At 40.9% G+C, this 16,433-nt stretch overlaps 1 protein-coding gene across 1 annotated transcript in view; it reads left to right on the top strand.

Annotated features, from left to right (window-relative positions):
* The first annotated feature begins 3,383 nt into the window (after positions 1 to 3,383).
* The window catches only part of LOC120798040 (sodium-driven chloride bicarbonate exchanger-like), a 50,677-nt gene continuing 37,627 nt past the window's right edge, over positions 3,384 to 16,433 (top strand). The window contains exon 1 of the mRNA XM_040141984.1: positions 3,384 to 3,408. The gene's annotated coding sequence lies outside the window, so the exon portion shown is untranslated. The remainder of the gene's footprint in view (positions 3,409 to 16,433) is intronic.

Raw genomic sequence — 16,433 nt, 5'->3', positions numbered from 1 at the left:
TCAACAACAAAATCCCGACTTCTCCACCAGCCAGGTGACTTCAGCCAGGTGGACGGACCGCCCCCACCGCCCCCACCCCCACCCAAACTTTCTCAAGTCACTGACACATAAACGGATCCATATTAAACCGTGTTGTTACAACTGTTTACCACAAAGTCCTATCTGAAAAGAAAGTCTGAGATAGTGCTATTACGATCATTAATAAACCAGTTTTATTTTACGGTACACGGTATAAAGTTACCGATGAGGAGGTCACTTCTCCGCACGGGACCCTGCGTGTGCCTCCAAGCGATCCCTTGAGACCTTGCGCCCCATCCTGGCAAACCGCTGTCCTAGACTCACTGGTAATCAAACTAAAACTTTGCATCGTTAAGGGCTTCATCCATTTAGTAAACGTTATCACAATTGGATATACTCACACCACAGCCCCTTTTCTCTTGCGGTACTTATATTCATTCAAGGGCACAGTGCACGTGCACCGAATGAGGTAACACATCTGCATGGCGGGTAGCCGAAATCAAACTCTAACGATATTCCAGCCAATCCAATTTGCAGTGCTGCAACGCTAATTGCCCTGGATCTAAGGGTTTTTTTGTTTTTTTTTGTTTTTTTTTTTGTCAGCTTGGCCATAAGAGGGTGCCAGTGTATAGCTGCAGCAGCGTCCTCGTGTGAGCTGGATGCTGATGCCGGACAGCGTCGGCGCATCCTCGCGTGCCGCGCTCTCGGGAACAACGACGGCACGGCCGGAGCGTTGCCGCCGCCGGGACCTTTGTCAGTCAAGAACACCCGTCCTTACGGTATCATACAGTACATGGCTATGGAGGCGGCCGCAATGGTGGCCACGGCTGTTTACAGCCTGTTTTGTACATGTATGGCGCAGGCCGGTGGTCGAGAAAATCCAGATGGGAAACTCAATCAAGACACACACTGCCTACATTAGGAAGGCATCGCAGCACGACTGTGTGTTTACTGCTGCTGCCTTTGAGTTAGTTTCCGCTGTCAAGAGGGATCTGACCCCCGAAGGCGAAATTGACACGATGAGATTCTATAGAGCACCGTTGTTTAAATGGTTGCTTACAGATTTTTCATTTGAGAGCCCCCCCCACACTCCATTTAGACTAAAGTATCTACACGCACGCCTGTTTGTATTTCTATAAATATATATATTCACGAGGGAGCAGCCCCATCGCAAACGAATTCGTGGCTAAAAGGCTGCGCTCCCACTTGTGCGCCTCATCATCGCCGCGTCCAGGGCTGAACGCGTGTAACGGGAAGCGCTGCCTCCCTCCTTCGTGCGTAAATTATGTAGGGCAGGACGGGAATGCTTTGCTAGCTCCGTTTGAGAAAAACCCGGCCAGTAAATGTGAAAGGGGGGGGGGGGGCAAAAAAAAAAAAAAAAGGAAAAAGAAATCGCAAAAGCCACCTTCGTCTTCAACCAGCCTTTGACAGAGGCGGAGTAGCGCATCACGACTTGCTTATTGTGAAGCCAAGGAGAAGAAAAGATGGACATCACGGATCAAGGAGCTCAAATGGAGCCGCTCTTACCAACGGTAGGACAAAATAGACACACTTTTGCCGTGTTCCCATTCAGTTTTCATATACTGTTGCTCTGAATCGTGGACGTACCTGAATGGACCGTCGGTCCCCGGTTTATGCAGTTTCCCTTTAGAATAAAGCAGGCACCGTTACGATGAAAACGTCCCATCAATGTATGATTCGTTTTCAATAGGCTAAATGTGTATTTCAAGATGACCTGTATTTTGACGGCTTTACCGGTTGCGTGCCGCCTGGATATCATGACAAACAAGGACGTTGCGCACCATAATTTTACCAAATTGATCTTTTGACTGTGTGCACAATTCATAATGTGAGCAGAAGATAATACCTCTCTCTCACTACAGACGCCTACGCCTTCACGCAGATGGCATTTGCGATGCACTGTGCAGGTTGATACCTTGTTTCACAGCGGCGTGTTGAAATTCGTGTATAGCCTACGCTACTGCCTGCATAGAAAGGGTCCATACTATTTTCCCATTCAGCCAAATCATATGGTTTTACCACTCGACCCAGTTTTTATAATCTTTATGTAACCTGTCTTCAAGCGGTTGTTTTAAGTAAACAGTGCTGCAGGTCCAAGATGTTAACCTGAGCTGAGAACATAAAGAGATCCTAATGGTGAGGTGACAGGGGGAGGTACGGTACATGCCTCACCAGTTGGATGTAATGAAATCACTGTCTTTACATCTGTCCCAGAGGAGCTTCACTGAATTATTACACGTTCATAACCTATTTTGCTCACTGTGAGTGCATAATACAGACATTCTTGATTAGGCAATCTGATTCTTTCCTATGTGCACACGATACTCCTGGCATCAGTCCCCTCCTCTTGAAATCACCATCCGTCCACCTGTGACATAGAAAGATGCTACCCGAGCATCTCAAAGAGTTATTTATTTCACTGGGACATACAGCACTGTCTCCAGTGTGGGATCAGCTTGTATCACATATTGGCGGAGCACAACAGGGAAAAAGCGGGTCCAAAATGGTCCTCTCAGGTCTGAGCCCTCTGAACCCACTGGCAGAATTTCAAACAAGCATAATGGCTCAAGCATTACACCTAGAGCCACTTGAAGCTAGATCCTACTTCTGTGGTTGGCCTCACCTCATTAGCATTCAGGTGTGACTGTGCTGTGAAATAAAAAAATAAAAAAAAATGTCCGCTGCCTTGGTTGCACTGTCAGTGCCAGAGGAGAGAGATGAAATATATTGCTTTGTTCTCAGCCTATTTAAAACCAATGATTGCTCTGGAGGCAAATCAATACACTCCTCGCTTGTTCTGTTTTTTGGATGTGTTACATGAGGACTTAGTTTTCCGGAGCTTACAGCCTGACAGAGCTGATGTGGTGTGGGATGGCTGTTCTTTTTCCTCTGCAGTCTCAATGCAGTGTGGTTGCTTCCCTGTCATTGTAACTCAGTGCTGCTTCCCCTGTCCCTCCGCCTGCACAACAAGCGAATGCGTTGTCATGGTTTTACCAGAATGTGTATGGGTATGTGAGGTGTTAGTATGGTGAGAATCTCAGGGACTCTTTAGTACACAACATGGCTAGGAAAAACTATCCAGTTGTACCCCAATCTACCAGGTTACCAGGTTCCCAAGGTCAAGCATGAGAGTATGTTTAATTTACAGGAAGAAAGACTGTATCTGAGTATCAACATTGACAACACCATACTATATCTTTCAGCTCCCTTTCAGCTGGGCCACCTGAGTTTACTACATGCTAAAGAATTTCTTAACAGAGCATATGGGATGACAGTAATGCAGCCACATGCCCTGCTTTTATCCTGCTGACTGATTTCTTGATGTTCTTTGACTTGCAGGAACAAAGTTCCCAAGAAAATAAAGACGTGGTAAGTACATTTCTCGTTCACTTCATCTAGCCTGCAAAAATGTCATATCAGTTTGCTCAGTAATAACAATGATAACTCAACTTAATGAACTTGTGTTTTAAACTAGGTTTAAAACACAAGATAAAATCATAAAATCAATAGTAAGAGTAATAAAATAAGCAAGAAAGGGCAAGGCAAGAATAATGAGCAGGAGATCACAAGAAATGTACTGACTATCATTGCATCAAAACAAGTCTGTAAAGAGTTTTAAGAAGCGCAGTAGTGGAAAGTAACTACATTAAATCAAATACTTTAGTTAAAATGAATTTTGTATACTTTGAGTATTTCAGTTTTTTGCTATTTCATAGAAAAACTTCATTCTATTCCCTTACATTTCAGAGGAAAATATTGTACTTTGCACTCCACTGTATTTATTTCAACGCTATACTTATTTTTCAGAGCAAGATTTTACATAAAAAACATGTGATAAGCTTATAAAATACGATGTAGTGTTAAAGTGGGTATAATCTTTTTTTTATTAACAATTGATGATATCACAGCTTATGTGCAAAAGGTGTTACTCATAGTGACAACAGAAACAGAAAATGATTCCCCAGCTTTGCAGTTCCTCTTGGCTCTTTGGAGAATTTTAGCATCTTTCGGCTCATTGTTTTGGTTTCCCGACCCACAGCTCAGATGTTTTCATTCCCTCTCCCCGCCCTCATCAGTGATGTTTCGAGCTGAACCAGGCTGTTTTCAGAGAGCAGACAAGCGAAATTAGTGACTGTCTTACAAAAAGGAGTGTCTAGTTGGGGCTCCTTTTTATGTTTCAGTTGTCTGTGAGTTGGTAGTTGTACCATTTCCCCTGTATGCTTCTCAGATGGTTTAACTGTTCAAGGCCCAAAAATGATCTTATATTTCACAAAAAAGCCAAAATTAGAAAAAAGTCCAAAACATTAATATAAATTTGTGTTTCAGAACTTTGTCTTTTCTTTTTTCCTCTCCCATTACTTATCTCAAGAACTCTTGAGGTTGGACTAAGATACCTAACCTTTTCTAAAGTAGTTAAAACTAACTCCACCTTAATCACCTGCAACAGTACAATACTGCTCACGCATTGATGAATCCGTAATAACAATATAATAATATCATATATGGTAATACATTATGTAAGTCACAGAGGGCATTTTTCTGCTTTTTGAGTACTTTTACATTTGATATTTGAAGTATATGTTGCTGATAATACCTCTAAACGTTTACTTCGAGAGGAGTTTGAATGTAGGTCTTTTCATTGAAAGAGAGTATTTATGGATTGTTTTATTGGTCCTTTTCTTAAGTAAAGGATCCGAAAAGTTTTAAAAGTTTTTTTTTTTTTAACTAGTATCTGCCTCTGCAGGTTGGTCCATTTTCCCCGATAGCGCCAATGGCAAGAGTCTGATTACATTTGACTGTTAATCCATGTTTTTTGTAATCTATAATCTACAGTAATATTGCACAGCTGTGTTTGGTTTATATTTTTAATTTGCCATCTTGTTGAGCAGATGTCCTGTATTTTTAGATCACAATGGTCGCACATGTCACTATGCTACTAGCAGCCACACAAGGCTGTAAACACGCTGGGTAAATAAATAATAATAGACGGTGGGAATTAAGTGGAGTTCAGGCTTTCAACATTTCAAATGGCCTTGAAAAGAGGGTATGAGTGTAAGCAAACAACTGAGCCAGGCGTAGAGTACAGTTTTGATGATTGCATGTCATCTGTTCTGACAAAATATTGCTTATGCAACTGTGGGCTGAGAGCCAGACTGAGGACAAGACTGAGCACAAAGTGTCTGACACTGGCCAAACTGTGAATCTTCCACTTACTAGAACTTTATTTTTGCCCCTAGGACTTCTACGTTACTATAAGTAAGTGTCTCAATACGCAATTTGTGATACATGGTATCTAATAATGAGTAATGAGTGTAATTGTCAAAGCAAAATATGGGGTAAAGCTTTGTTGCATTGCAGTGTTTCCAAGTGTTAGACATAGATTATCTCAAATGCGAGTGTTGGAAATGTATCAAAACATATCTTGGAATGAATCTTTTAAATCAAAGGAACAAAATGTTTCTCAGATTTATTTTCTCATTATCCTAACTTAATCTCTACAGTGAACTACAGTATATAATATTAGTGGCAACAGTGTTTGCTGAAGGTTTATAGTAAGCAACCATTAATAATCCACATTCAAGTTTTACAGGGCATGAAGCTGCTTATTGACAGAACTAGTTTCTTTACGTGCTCTGAGATTGAATAGAATATAAATATAGCACTGAAATAGATAGAATATTTTATATATGAATTATTTTATGTAACCTTTAGTGATTCTACACTGAATCCATTTTAGACTAAATTTAGTACTATACTTTGTGGACGCATTTTAAAGTTTTCTAATGTCCCACTATGCTGAGTGTTAAATTAGGGGGAAAAAAGGCGTGATTTTATTAGGAAAATTAAATTTTATGGTTTTACAGGTGATCATGCACCAGACTGTTCAGGTAGTTGCCATATCCAGCGGGTGTTCCATAATAAGAAAATAATGAACAATGTGTACAAATCCCTTGTTTTACATTATTTTTGGCATGTTCCCTCCATAGCCACTCCTGAAGAGAAAAAAAGGAGGTTATATTTAAATAGTTGTTTTGGCTGGTATAGCCAAAATCCCTGTTGGTGGTTATACCCAGTTCAAGGGTGAAGTGTAAAGTAACACTCTTCAGTAACATCGGTAACATTGCTAATATTTTTGGCATGACTGCAGCAGCGAGGCCTGCCCTAGAAACGTGAATGACTGTGACTGACTAGCTGAGTGATGAAGTTACACCATTGTTCAGCTGAATGCCGCATGGCTGAGTGCTGAAGTTACATGACTGGTCGGCCGTTTGAGTGTTGTATTTTCCCTGTTGGCCACTGCTTTTTCAAAATGAATTGGTACAAACGCTTTTTATTACATCATCAGCGGCGCTTACAGGCAGCGTTAGACAACTTAGCACCTTTGTCCCTAGACTTAACAAATTTTCAGACCCCTTTAGTGACTTTTTTTTTTTTTTACAAAAGCACCTAGTGACAAATCTAGTGACTTTTTGGGCAAACCTTAGTTACTTTCCATAGAAGACATTCACCAGTATTGCTCCGTGAGCACAAGGTCAGGCTTTCCCTCCGCAGGCACACCTCGCTATGCATCTCATTGAATTGACTGCACAGCAGCTGACACAGACGTAAATGATCTTCTAACGTTCTTTCTGAGTGATCATTTTACAAGGAAATCTAGCCAAATTCACGGCACAGCTGCTGTCTTTAACATATGTGTTTGGTGATTTTGTCAGACGACGTCACAGTTTATAAAATCAGGATTTTAGCAGAGCAGAGCAGCAGCTTGGAAATGGCTTGGAAGTGACTGCTGGTTAACATGTCGTCTTAATGGGCAGCGTTTCAGTCACTACTTCATACTTGTTCCGTTGTCTGACAACAGAAACAGAAGAACATGTAAATGAGAACAGCTTTGTTGGGAATTCAGCTGTATTTAAACATTATATATGTAAGCACAGAGAGTAGGAGAGAAGCAAACAGATAAAGGGCATACTAGGTTTTGATCTAGTCTTGTTTTGTATTTAATTAACTTTTAGCACTGAAGCTCAGTGATTAAACTCTTTACTGATCCCTTGTTTGAATTGTCCCTGTACATGCTTATAAAGAACACCTGGCAGCCACTCACATGACAGCTCTTTCTGTGGTTACTGTATATATTTCATTGTAAATTGAAGATTACAGAAATAGATCTCTTTATTGTTCTTGAACACCTATCAACCACATCTTTACTAGAACTCAAGTGGCCCTGGTCCTTGATTTGACTTGGACTTAACTGGCGTGGTCCTAATTACAACCCTGACATAAGAGCAGGCTCTCTGCCAAGCTGTCCAGTTAGAGCTGGTTGATTGGCTGGGTTGGAGAAGATCAGTGAGGACAGACGGAGGAAGTCTGCTGGAGTTGCCCTGGCTTGTTCTTTTGAGCGTGGTGTTCTTGGATCAGTGTGAAATCTCTGTTCGACTGGGTGATCCAACTGTGCAGGCAGGCCGGCAGGCAGGAAGCCTCCCCACCGCAGCTAGGAGCATAGACCGGCTGTGCTCCTTTCCATGGTTAATTATAGCAGTGTCAATGGAGATTGAAGAGGGCATGGAGGTAGGGAGAGGTGGATTGAGAATATGAGTGACAGATGGTTCGATGAGGAGAGAAAAGAAAATAAGTTTAATTTGGCTGTCTGATCTGCACCTTTGTAATAATAAGTGTCATCACAGTTTAAAGAAATATCAGCTGACATAAAATGCAAAGACAGATTTAGGCTATTGTAATTTGACAGTCATATCAGGCAATGCAGCAGAAAAACTGCTGTTACTCCGGATCTGTTTCTAGCACACCATGTCTCGATCACAGTTTTGCTGACAATGCACAGCAAGAGCTCAGCTTCTTTGCCTCAGGTAGGTTGTGCAGAACACACAGACACATGCACTTAAAGGTGCACATACTGTAAGACTGAAACACTAACCTTGATCACTGCTTCTTCTACTTGAGGTGTGTGGTGACCCTGGCACATGTAGCTGTGAGGTGGACAGAGGCTGCGTGAAGCACCTCATAAAGGACAGTGTTGTTTTCACTCTCTGCGACCTAAGGCTTCTCTTAGGTAACAGAGCTACAGAGCTTGTAGGCTCAGTGGAGCAGAACTGTGTGTGGCACAGCATCGGTGATGTCAGAGTGCTAATCTCTCTGGGGGGATTGGCCAATGGATGCTTGTCAGAAACATTTGATGCTACCCTGGATGAAAACCATTGGAGGCAGAGGGAGAGACCAAGTCTGAGGCAGAGCTGGAGCTGTGCTGAGCTCTCTGCTTTTGTGTTTATGTTGTGTTCATGGTGCTTTCGGAATGAGGTGGCTGGCATATTCCAAAGAGGTTGAGGAGAGCGGCTGAGGAGTGGAGGGCGGTTTGCCTGAGAGCTCAACAGACAAGCTGACTCTATCTTTCTCTGCTATTCTCTCTGACTCTTCATACACAATCCTAAATACACACTCTGAGCTCAGAGTGGGGCTCAGGCCCTGAGCCTTAGCCTCTCATCTTACCACTGCCACAAGCAAAAGGGGAGTTAGCGGGCATCCTGCCCCGACCTTAAGGAGAAACACCATGCTTTCGGTGGACCACAATAAAGGATTTATTTATCAGGTAGGTCACTCTAACTTTGTACTAAAAAGAATTCAGTCTGTTAGAGGATGAAACATATCTCTGACTTTGTAGTAATTAGTTCACCACCACTGAATTTTGTTGATTTTGTCATCATGCAAAAATATGCCTTTGTTTCTGGTTAAGTTTCAGACTGATTCGGAGTCACTATTATTGTGACATTGAGGTTAAACAGTAGCTAGATGAACAATATAAGCTGGAAGGAGCTTAGATGGGACAGTTTTACTAACTGCATAATGTTAATGCATGTATAGTTAATAGGCTGTGGGAGGCTTGCCTCCTGTGCTGCATAGAGGGCCAGTTGTGCTGATATGCATGCGAAAGGTCCCAAGGAGGTTGGCTGACAGATGGGACTGTCATTCTGGGGCGAGAGAGGAGCTTATACTCGCTGTACTGACCCTGGTGATCTCTGAGGGAGAAATGGGTGAACAAAAGCCAGCAACATCGGATTTGTTTCTGTTTGAGTACTTTGTCACTTATGTAGATTTTTTTCTAGTCCTTTTTTTTTTGTGCTTTTAGGACATGCTGAGTTTTCCTACCTTCCACTTCAAATCCAAGCAGCTTTTAAAAAATCTTAATGTTCCTCTCTAGTTTTGGGGGTCAGTATTTACACTTCTTATCTCCCATTATCCGACAAGGTTAGAGAGAAGTGATGATGTAGAGATGCTCCCGGTGTACTTAGCATATTCCTCCCTGTGATGTTGCCGGTGCTGATCCTGCTGCCATTGCCTCAGTAACCAAGGCCATCTGTAGGGATGAAAACCATGACAATAGAAGCAGTCAGCCAATCACAGTGCTTGTACAGCTGCTGATAATCCATCTCCCCTCTAAGCTAGCTTCAAGCTATAGAATGATACTGGCTCGTAGCATGTGTAGAAGGTCCACTAAAGCAGATTGAGAGGAGATAGATAGATTTACATTAAGACCTAGCTTTATGGATTTTGCATGAAACGTCACAGGCTTGGATATTTTCTGGGCGTTCTGTGGAGAATGAATACAACTTACTTCATCTAATATGGTTTTAGTGTACACTTCATGGCCTAGATCTCAACGTATAGTAGAGTAAACATCCATCATCCCTGCTGCTGTGAAAGACTGAGGAGAGAACCCTGAAGAACATAGAAATGAGGTCACCTATCTGCTTCCCAGAGAGAGATATGATAATGTACACAGATTCCTGGAGAGGAGCTTGTGAGAATCAATAGGTCTGTGATTTATCCTGGCCACGAAAATGGAACATAAGCTCTCAGACGAATCCGGCGTTGACACTTGAAGACATCCTCTGTTATTTTGTAACTAGTTACGCATGAAAAATAACATCACTAGACAGTTAATGTACCCCGATAGTGTTGCATTTTCCAATATTTTTTTTTCCATTATGTCGTTTGTTTTCATTCCCATGCACTGGTAGAAATCAAACTGTGTGAAAATACTTTCATTTTTGCTTTCATTTTTGCTTTGCAGACTGATCCTCATTCCAAATGCAACCAATGTGTCTCTAACACTGTAATCTAAAGCACTGATTTGAAAGCAGTTTTCGTGCTTACATCAATTGACCAGGCTCTTGTAAAAGAAATCTGTGGTACCTGAGAGCTAAATGTGAAGCTATAATAATTCTTTTTCATCTTTCATGGAAAAGAAGCGACATGCTTATTTTCCTTCAAGTTATGCTTTTTCTGTAGTTTGCTTGAATTCATAATTGGAAAATTCAAATTAGGATTCGAGAGGACAACACAGCTGAATTTCATTGCTCACATATTTTATCTCACATGACAGTTAAGCTCTCCTTCATAACTTGAAACAGTTTTTAAAATTCCCCCTTGATTTGTTTCATACTGAAATTTCATAGGCTGTTGTCAAGTTAATCAATTTCATTTCACTTGAGTCATGTTTACGTTGGAAAAAATAAAGCTAACATACCTATATAAAGAAACATAATCTTGATAATATCAGTTGAGAGCAGCTATTCAGACTTCGACATCACAGTTGTAACAAAACGTGGTGCCATAGCTGCTGAATTCACCAAAAAGTGAGGAACAAATTAAAAGTCAACTTGACACCCAGTTTTAGCTTGAACAGGTCCCTATCACAAATTCAAAAAATGCTTTTAAACCCTGACACACACCACGGGGTGGTCTACGTGTGAACAAATAGTGACTGGGCTGTCACTTTGTGAGAGTCTAACTTGAGTGGCATGCACTTATATCTCTACTATCACACAGAGGTCTCCTCTACACGGTGTAGACAGTGTAGAGGAGATTTAGATATGTACCTGTAATATGTGGTGGACTCATTCTAGTTAGAGTGGTACTTTTTTTGGAGCAGGATGTTCAGATAGCATCATCTGAGGTCGGCCAGACACATTTCAGATCACTTCTACTGTTGGCTGAGTTTATTTTTGGACTATATCAGTTGAAATACACCACAGGATGCTGTGTACAGAATTATGCTGAAGGTACAGCTAGAGTTTTTGTCCTACTTTGTCCAATGTCAGGTCAAAAATGTTATGATGTATATTCAGTAGCTCTAACTACAGTTAGTAGGATTATCATTCCGTGGTTGTTTGTGCAGGTGTGTGTATGTGAAGCAAGACTGGTTGTTCTATTGTTCTATTGCGTTGCTTTCCCACGGTGGTTCTTTTTTCTGGTTACCTGTGGTCACTGTATGTGTTTACAAAAGCTAGGGTGAGAGCTGGCTATCTGGTGATCCTATGGACACAGTGGCTTTGTTGGCCCTTTTGGGGCAATCACTCAATCCTCTGCAGGCACTGTTTAACAATGTCAGACATGAAACTCATTAGGAAGAGTGGTTGGGACACGGACCACACGTGTAGCAGCCTGAAACGTGGAATCAGATGCTGAGAGGTGGCAGAAAAATTGGTTTAAAAAGGCACACAGTGTTTCCTGTGCAGTGTTGGGCTGTAATACATTACTTAATAATGTATTACAGTAATGTAATTACTTTTTTCAGTGACGTTTAGTAGTAATCGATTACAATTTGACATCTCAGGTACTAATTCCAGTAACACTTAGTTATTTTCACATTTTGTTGGCTTATTCACTGTCTTAGTTGGAGTTAATGCTAGATGGTGCGTTGATATTAGCTTGGCTCTCTGCAATCAGTTGACTGACTGGTCCGGTACACGTTAGCTTGGAGAAGGGGTTGGGGGGGCGTTATCAAGAGGGGAAATGCAACTCCCAGTAATTCCAAAGTTATCTTATTTAAATATTGTGTGTTCTTAGCTGAGGTTAGCCATGGGTATGTGTACAGAGGCTAAGCTAGCTGCAGCTGGATGGTCAGTAAATCCCTCCAAATTGTAGGGCTGCCTGCCTGTTAAACCAAGATGTCTGGTTTTCTATTTCTACGCGTGTTCAATAGAAGATTTGACGAGTGGATGTGGAGAATTTGGAGTTGTTTAAACAACAGTAAAGTAATGAGTAATGTAATATATTACTTTTGCTGATGAGTAATTAGTAAAGTCATGTAATCACTTTTTCACTGAGTAATATGTAAGGAAGGATTTATCATTGTTTTCAAGTAAATTGCCCAACACCTTTCTGTGTATAAAATTTATCTGGGTGGCCTTCTTGAATAATGAAAGTGCATTTCCCCACACCTACATCTGGCTTGGAGGTCAACCACCACAAATAATATATCAACCTGTGGGAACTGGTGCATGGCCTCACCTGCTCGGAAGCTTGAAACTCTAGATCCAGTACTTCCAGGGACACATGTTCTATTTATTCTACATATTCTTCTTCTTTGTCAAAACCTGACACCTACATTACCTACATTGCAACTTGACCACTGACAGTACATTCAGAGATTTGGGTGCGTTACGCTAGTTGCAGCTAATGTAGCTGTTACAACCTCAAGCAGAGATGAGGAACGGGCTACAGAGGTCTGGTAACTAACCTTTGTAGTAAAATTCACTTACTCAGGCTGCCGGTTTCAGGTGTTGTTGTGTACACATCAACGGGACATGGAGGTAGATTTGTTTGTGCCTCATAAAGTCAATAAAAAACGTTAAAAGTAACTTTAAAGGCCCTGAAAACTTATTTTCTCAATCAACTCCTTGCTGTGAGTGATGGGGTTCTATACGAATACACTGTTTTTTGGCTTAGGTTTGAAGAGTTAGTGGTAATTGTACATTAGACATTTCTACATTACTTTTTCTCTGTTTGCTTTTCTCACTGGTTTGAAATTGATGGGGCTCAGTTGGAAAAAGGTGATGTTGTGTACTTGAATGCACTAATCAGAATTTAGTAACATTTGAATCAGATTCTTATGACAGTTGTGGGCAGTTGTTTGGTCACTATTCATCAGATCTGATCAAACTACTACTTAACAGTCATGATAAAACAGATTAACTGAGTTTTTGAGTGTTATGGTCTTAATAATATTAGCGAAAGACTATTTTTATCTTCGATTGTTGCTTATTCAGTTATGATATTTAATATTGTAGAGAATTACTTTGAAGCTTTCTGAGTCTTTCAGGGTTTTTAAGTTAGTTTAAAGGCAACATGCTTCAATGTGCTGATTTTAAATGAGCAGATTATTCATGTATTAAAGTGGCCCCCATGGCCATGAGTGGCAATAACAGGGTAATGCCACATTAAATTTTCCTAAGATTCTGTTGAACCACTAGCTTTATAGGCACCATCATGTTCATCTGTGACATGCGAAAATGTAGTGTAAGAGGAGCACAGGCAGAAAAGAACCATGAAGTCGGCCAACTTGCTCAGTATTGTCAGTTACACAGCAATATCAATCCAAAGTCTGAAAACATTTACTAACATTAGTCACCATATGCTACTGGTCATACCAGACCAAGTAAGGCTGTAGCAGAAAAAACATAGTATACTGAATTGAGCAAGGGTGTGTTTTATTGTTTTAGAATCTAACTTTTCATTTATAAAAGGAAGAACGTGATATTTCTTCTTTCAAAAGTTACATAGTGTCACTTTTATATATATGTTTAAACAATACAAAAACCACAATCCTCTATGCATCTCCCCCTGTATGTTTCTTTAAAAAGAAACATACAGATGCTTCAGAAGGTATTCAGACCCCTTCGCTTTTTGCACACTTTATTGTGTTATAGATGGGTAAAAATTGTCAAATCTCAACACTATAATCCATAATGACAAAGTGAAAACATATTTTTCGAAAGTTTTGCAAATTTCTTAAAAATCAAAACCTGAACACTCTAATTTACAAATGTATTCATAACCTTTGCTGCGTCACTCCAAACTGTGGTCAGGTGCATCCTGCTGCTTTAATTATCCTTCAAATGTGTCTAGGACTTGACTGGAGTCCACCTGTGGCAGACTGAATTGAGTGGACAAGGATTAGAAAGGCACACACCTGTGTATATAAGGTCCCACAATTCACACTGCATGTCAGAACAAAAACCAATCCTTCAAGTCCAAGGAACTCCACCAGTAATGTTCCTAGAGTTGGCTGTCCGGCCAAACTGAGTAGTCAGGCAAGAAGTCACCCTAACAAAGCTTCAGAAGTCCTCTGCAGAGATGGGAGAACCTGCCAGGAGGACGACCATCTCAGCAGCACTCATCAATCAGGCCTATCTAGTAGAGTGGCTAGACGGAAGCCACTTTGACTAAAAAAGCATAGACGGACCGCTTGGAGTATGCCAAACAGCATTTAAAGGACTCTGAGAGCATGAAGGAAAAGAATGTCTGGCCTGATGAGACAAAAATTGAAACCTTAGGGCCAAAGTCCTTGAAACACTATTTCTGGCGAACACCAGGTACTGCTCATCACCAAAGTCCAGACTTAAACCCCATAGAACATCTGTGGAGAGACCTGAAGAGAGTAGTTCACAGACACCAGGAAGAATAGGAAAAGTTTGAAGAGACTTAACCAGGGGACTCAAAGCTTTAATAGCTGCCAAAGGGGCTTCTATAAAGTACTGAATTAAGGGTCTGGACACTTTACTAATTAAATCTGCAACACAGTAAAGTGTGCAAAATGTGAAAGGGTCTGCATACTTTCTGAAGCCACTGTAACTGACAACTGCTATTTGTAAAATCTTGGGCAACAGTATCTATGCTAGTGCAGGATATTGACTTTGAAGCTCTACTGTATACGTCTACAGAATGTGCATTGAATCAAAATCAGATGAAGTCCAATGTCAAGCCTTTCTCATGAAGGTCATGATGCTCTACTTACCATCACTGCACAATTGCTTGCATTGTGCTCACATACATGAACACACACACGCACACTTAACAATGCATGACATTAGAACATCCTCTGGTCCTTGGTTCATGTAAGGCCTGAAGCCTTTTGCTATCTTCCCCTGTGTATTGCTCACTCATCCACACTGCTCCTCCCCATCACACCATTGCCTGCAGAGTAACTGTATGCATTAGCAGGCCTATGCATGATGTGTGTCCCTGTGTGTACAGTACATGTGCAGCTTGCATTGTACGAATTTGTACATAATATTTGCTGCACAGGTAAATAGTGTGTGTAGGCTGTATGTACACACAGAAACAAAGCAGTAACCTGTAAAGGAAACAGGCTTATGATGAAAAAAAGCTTCAAGGTGAAAGAAAGTATAAATATGTTTCGTGTTACATTTGAGTGTGTTTCATCATGCCTGGTCACATGTCTACCCCTCCTCCACCTCTACCATCCTGACTCCCATGGAGTCTTGGTCACATGCTCCATGCTCCCGTTCCCCCTGAAGCCTTCATCACCAACCAGCAGACCAACGGAGAAACGGCTGATTTAATTCTCTCCACCACACAGGGCCTTCCATCACTGATCCCATGGCCAGAGACAAGGTTTTATCCTGCCATAAAGGCTGGCAGATTAATCTCAACCCAGATTGGTGAGCTGGGATGCGGCTCTCTGGGCTGGTCTGGGGTCAGCAACATGAGGTAGAGAAACCAGTGTCTATAAATAGAAGCAGGGACCTGCAGGCAGGAGATTCTGGCTCATCCGTCATGCTGAGGAGAGTAAGACCTTGTTTGGGACAAAACAGAGAGGCGCATCAGGCTTAGAAATATCACATAGTCATTATTTCAGATAAACAGTTGTTACCGGGGATAGAGTAAAAGATACAGAAATGAAGCCATTAGGAAAAGGAAGTAGATTTTATTCTGCCTAATTCACTGATTTCCCATTTGCTTCAGGAAAAAAGTCAAGATTGCAGATACACAAACTCCTTATTCTTACTATTCTTACTATGTTAAAATTGATTCCGCATATTCATTGCAGACTATTTCAATCATAAAATGCACCTGAAAACTAATTACTAATTTACAAAGACCCCCCCAAAAAAAAAAAAATGTGTCCCTTGTTTATATATTTATAAAGATACAGAAAATTACACACTAGAATAAAACTGGTTATCAGGCTTCCCAACTGTATGGTCTGAAGTAAATTGCAGTGTGGACAATACACTCAGAGCACTTAAAATTAGTAATTATTAATTTAGTTTTGTTAATAGAGACTTTAAACATTATGATAAATATTGTATTTGCATCAGCACCGTAATTTACTTTCATATCTTTTATTGATGGTCAATTCATGCATCTTTTTAAGTTTTTCTTTCTTGCCTCAAAAACATCCAGAGGAGTTTTGCAGACATTCTTCAGCCCTGAGTAGTAACTGCAGGCCTACCTCTGACTGGTCCAATCTCCACCAATAGCTGGACAGTTAGGGAACGTTGTTTACAGAGATTTTAGTGAGTCCATCAAACTGAAACTATAAAATTCCGGGAAACAAACACAGGATTTTGAACAGT

The sequence above is a fragment of the Xiphias gladius genome, chromosome 13 (genome assembly GCF_016859285.1).
Source record: "Xiphias gladius isolate SHS-SW01 ecotype Sanya breed wild chromosome 13, ASM1685928v1, whole genome shotgun sequence".
Taxonomy (NCBI): domain Eukaryota; kingdom Metazoa; phylum Chordata; class Actinopteri; order Istiophoriformes; family Xiphiidae; genus Xiphias; species Xiphias gladius.
This window is presented reverse-complemented; position numbering and strand designations above follow the sequence as displayed.